The sequence below is a fragment of the Vigna unguiculata genome, chromosome 6, assembly GCF_004118075.2.
Source record: "Vigna unguiculata cultivar IT97K-499-35 chromosome 6, ASM411807v1, whole genome shotgun sequence".
Lineage (NCBI taxonomy): Eukaryota > Viridiplantae > Streptophyta > Magnoliopsida > Fabales > Fabaceae > Vigna > Vigna unguiculata.
In genome coordinates, this window is record NC_040284.1 from 19,684,001 (window position 1) to 19,689,669 (window position 5,669).

The window sequence follows — 5,669 nt, forward strand, 5'->3', positions numbered from 1 at the left end:
TCAAGTAACCAACTACTAGCTACTAGCTCTAGTTACTACCTATTATCTACTAACTACTAGCTTAAGCTACTAGCTACTAATTCATGCTATTAGCTACTAGCTGAAGCTGTTAGTCACTAGCTCAAGGTACTAGCTCAAGCTACTAGCTACAAGCTCAAGCTTCTAGCTACTAGCTACTAGCTCAAGCTACTAGCTACTAGCTACTAGCTCAAGCTACTAGCTACTAGCTACTAGCTCAAGCTACTAGCTACTAGCTACTAGCTCAAGCTACTAGCTACTAGCTACTAGCTCAAACTATTAGCTACTAGGTTAAGCTACTAGCGTCTAGCTACTAGTTCCTAGGTCAAGCTACAAGCTACTAGCTCAAGCTACTACCTACTAGCACATGTTACTAGCTACTAGCTCAAGCTACTAGCGTCTAACTATTACCTCAAGCTCGGACTACTAGCTACTACCTCAAGCTACTAGCTACTACTAGCTCAAGCTACTAGCTACTAACTCAAGCTACTAGCCACTTGCTCAAGCTACTAACTAATAGCTCAAGCTACGAGCTACTAGTTCAAGCTTAAGCTACTAGCTCAAACTATTAGTTTCTACTCAAACATATAGCTACTAGCTCAAGCTACTAGCTACTAGCTACTATCTCAAGCTTCTAGCTATTAGATCACGTTACTAGCAACTACTAGTTATTAGCTCAATCTACTAGCTCAAGCTACTAGCTACTACTCAAGTGAGTAGCTACTACTAGCTCAAGTTATTAGCTACTAGCTCAAGCTACTATCCACTAGCTCAAGCTACTAACATCTAGCACAAGCTACTAGCTACTAGGTTAAGTTACTAGCTCAACCTACTCGGTCAAGCTACTCGCTTAAGCTACTAGCTAAGGCTACTAGTTAAAGCTACTAGCCACAAGCTACTAACTACTAGCTACTAGTTCAAGCTACTAGCTACTAGGTCAAATCACTAACTACTAGTTCAAGCTACTAGCTCAAGCTACTAGTTAAGGTTACTAGCTACTAGCTCAAGGTACTAGTTTAAACTACTAGCTACTAGCTCAAATTGTTAGGTACTAGCTCAAGCTATTAGCGACTAGCTGCTAGCTCAAGCTACTAGCAACTAGCTACTAGGTCAAGCTACTAGCTACTACCTCAAGTTGCTGGCTACTAGCTCAAACTGCTAGTTACTAGCTCTAGCTACTAGCTCTAGCTACTAGCTCTAGCTACTAGCTATTATCTTCTAGGTACTAGCTATTAGCTACTAGCTCAAGCTACTAACTACTAGCTCTAGCTACTAGCTCAAGCTACTAGTTGTTAGCTCAAGCGACTAACTACTACCTTAAGCTACTAGTTGCTAGGTCAAGCGAGTAGCTACTAGCTACTAACTAAGGTTGTTGGCTACTCGCTCAAGCTACTAGATCAAACTACTACCTATTAACTTAAGCTGCTAGCTAAGTGTTTAGCTACTAGCTGCTAGCTCAAGCAACTAACGAGTAGCTCAAACTAGTAGTTACTACTTGAGCAACTAGCTACTAGCTCAAGTTGCTAGCTACTAGCTCAAACTACTAGCTACTAACTACTAGTTATTATCTGCTAGCTATTATCTACTAGCTACTAGCTAGTTACTAACTAGTAGCTAGAGCTAGTAGCTAGTAGTTAGCTATTGGAGCTAGTAGATAATAGTTAGCTAGACCTAGTAACTAGGAGCTATAGTTGGAGCTAGTAGATAGTAGTTAGTAGCTAGTAATTGGAGTTAGTAGCTAGTGACTAGTATCTAATAGCTAGTAGATAGTAGCTAGTAGCGAGAGATAGTAGCTAGTAGCCAAAGCTAGAAGATAGTAGCTTGTAGCTAGAGCTAGTGGCTATTAGCTAGTACATAGTAGTTAGAGCTTATAGCTAGTACTAGTGGCTAATAGCTAGTGTCTAGTAGCTAGTATCTAGTATTTAATAGCTAGTATCTAGTATTTAGTAGCTAGTATGTAGTATTTAGTATCTAGTATATAGTAGTTAGTAGCTAGAAGCTAGAGCTAGTAGCTAGAAGCTAGAGCTAGAAGCTAGTAGCTAGTAGGCAGCTACTAGCTACAAGCTAGTAGCCTGAACTAGTAGCTAGTTGCTAGTAGCTAGTGGCTAGTAGCTAGTGACTAGTAGTTAGTGCCTAGTAGCTAGTGGCTAATAGCTAGTAGTTAGTGGCTAGTAGCTAGTAGTTAGTGGTTAGTAGCTAGTGACTAGTAGCTAGTGGCTAGTAGCTAGTAGCTAGTGGGTAGTGGCTAGTAGCTAGTGGCTAATGGCTAGTGGCTAGTGGCTAGTGGCTAGGAACTAGTAGCTAGTACCTAGAACTAGTAGCTAGTACCTAGAACTAAGAGCTAGTAGCTAGAACTAAGAGCTAGTAGCTAGTAGCTAGAACTAAGATCTAGTAGCTAGTAGTTAGAGCTAAGAGCTAGTAGCTAGTAACTAGTAGTTGGTAGCTATAACTATTAGCTAGTAACTAGAGCTAGTACCTAGTAACTAGAGCAAGTAGTTAGTAGTTAGAGGTAGTAGCTAGTACCTAGTACCTAATAACTAGAGCTTCTAGGAAGTAGCTAGAATAAGTAGGTAATAGCTAGTATTTAATATCTAGTAGTTAAACCTAGTAGCTAGTAGTCGGAGCTAATAGCTAGAGCTAGAAGTTATTGCCAGTGGCTACAACTAGTAACTACTAGCTAAAGCTAATACTTAGTAGTTAGTAGCTAGAGCTAATAGCTACAACTAGTAGCTTGTAGCTAGAGCTAGTAGCTACAAGCCTAACTAGTAGCTTGAGCTAGTAGCTAGCAGTTATTAACTAATGGTTAGTTGCTATTAGCTAGTTGCTAAGAGCTAGAGCAAATAGTTAGTAGTTAGTAGCTTAAGCTAGTAGCTAGTAGCTTGAGCTAATAGTTAATATCTAGGAGCTAGAGCAAATTGTTAGTAGTTGGTAACTTAAGCTAGTATCTAGTAGCTTGAGCTAATAACTAGTAGTTAGTAACTAGTAACTGGTAGCTAGAGCTAGTAACTAGTAAGTAGTAACTAAAACTAGTAGCTAGAGCTAGTAATCAATCGCTTTTAGCTAGTACGTATTAGATAGTAGCTAGTGCTAGTAGTTGGAGTTAGTAGCTAGTAACTATTAGCTAAGTAGTTAGAGCTAATATCTACTAGCTACTAGCAAATAACTAGTAGCTAGTAGCTACAAATAGTAGCTACAGTTAATAACCAATAGCTAGTAGTGACTAGCTAGAGCTAGTAGCTAATAGCTCGTAGCTAGAAGCTACCAGGTAGTAGCTAGTGATTTGAGCTAGTAGCTAGTGATTTGAGCTAGTAGCTAGTGATTTGAGCTAGTAGCTAGTAACAAAAGTTAGTAGCTAGAGCTAGTAGCTAGTAACAAAAGTTAGTAGCTAGAGCTAGTAGCTAGAAATAGCTATAAGCAAGTAGTTTGAGCTAGTAACAAATAGCTACAAACTAGTAGCTAATAGTTAGTAGCTAGTAGTTAAAGGCAGAGCTAGTAGTTAGTAGCTAGTAACTAGAACTAGTAACAAGTAACTCGTACCTAGAGCTAGTAGCAAGTAGCTTGTAGCTAGTAAATAGTAGCTAGTGCTAGTAGCTAATAGCTAGTAGCTAGTACCTAGAGCTAGTAGCTAGTAATAGCCAGTACCTAGAGCTAGTAGCTAGTAATAGCTAGTTCGTAATAGTTAGTAACTAGTAGGTAGTAGCTAAAGCTAGTAGCTAGAAGTAGGTAGTAGTTAATAGCTAGTAGCTAGTAGCTAGGAGGTAGTAGTTATAACTATGCTACGAGCTACTAACTAGCAGCTAGTAGCTAGAGCTATTAGCTAGTAGCTAATACCTATATATAATAGCTTGTAGTAGCTTGTGTGTAGTAGTTAGTAGTTAGTAGCTAGTAGCTTGTGTGTAGTAATTAGTAACTAGTAGCTAGTGTGTAGTACCTAGTAGCTAGTGTGTAGTACCTAGTAGTTAGAGCTAGTAACTGATACCTAGTAACTAGAGCTTGTAGCTAGTAGCTAGAGCTAGTAGCTTGTAACTACCAACTAGTAGTTAGTAGCTAGTAGTTATTAACTACAACTAGTATCTAATAGTAAGTAGCTAAAACTAGTAGCTAGTAGCTATTATAATCCGAAATCATTTCACTTTAGCCCATCAAACCATCAAAAGAGAGACAAATAGTTCATCAATTGTTCGAATAGAAAATGACAACTCAAAATTTTTTATTGTGAACAAAGTAAGCCAAGGTTCACTTTGATAATTCTAGTTTTGGTGGGATAGATAAAAATATACCGATATGGAATTTGCATAGTGAAAGAGGAAAATTAAAATGCAATTCAAGAATTTCATGTGGGACAACTCAATATATACCCTTATGGAACTTCCACTATAAACCCAAAAAATCAAAGCGCTATCATTGAGTTCCATTTAGGATGTATCCCACACTCAAGTTATAGCAGTTTCAAAGTTAAATCCTCACTATAAAATTCATACGAAGTCAAACTGTAATTTTGATACCCATAAATTCAATATAAAGCCCAATTGTAACCTATTAATTGCACACAAAAATAAGGCTAAAAAACCATCATTATTTCGTACGATAATTCAAAATTTTCATCTTGCAAGAAACATCTAAAACATAGTGATGCGATAAACTCCTCCAATCTATATAACTCACGTAAGGTGGAGCCTTACCAATTGGAGACACAATTGTTACCCGTGATCAATTGAAAGAGCTTCATGAAACATTTTAAAGGGATAAGTTTGACATATGTGTGCGCAAAATTTACTCAGAATGGAATCATGATTCATGCTCAGTCAATTCAATTTACGATACCCACATATCCCAATCCATTTGGGCTTTCTGACCACTATAAGATATCAAAATTTGAAGCACAAGCCCAACTCAAAATTAAATTAGATAGAAAAATAAATTTAAATTTCATAACTTCAATAAAAGGCTCAAAAACCAACATTCGATCCCTCAACGGATAAAAAAATCATACTACAACCATTTATAAAGGACAACTTAGATATAGTCATAAAAAAATATTTCATAAATTGACAAAAATTGTCAACCACGTGTAGAGAGCACACCCAACTCATTTAGAAAATGAATAAATATGAAGTCATATTATAAACCGAAATCGTTGCACTTTGCCCCACCAAACCATCAAAAGAGAGACAAAAAATTCATCAGCAGTTCGAATAACAAGGGACAACTCAATTTTTTTTTTTTGTTATGAACAAAGTAAGCCAAGGTTAACCTTGATAATTCTAGTTTTGGTGGGACGGCTAAAAATATACCCATACGAAATTTGCACAATGAACAAGGAAAATTAAAGTGCAATTTAAGAATTCCATGTGGGACAACTCAAAATATACCCTTATGGAACTTGCACTGTGAACCCAAAAAATCAAAGCGCTATTTGTAAGTTCCATTTAGGGTGTATCTCACACTCAAGTTATAGTGCTTTCAAAGTTCAAGTCTCACTCTCAATTGCATATGAAGTCAAACTATAATTTTTGATACCCATAAATTCAATATAAAGCCCAATTGTAATCCTTTAATTGCACACAAAAATAAGGCTCAAAAACCATCATTGTTTCATTCGATAATTGAAAAGTTTCATCTTGCAAGCAACATCTCAGAGAAAGTGAAGG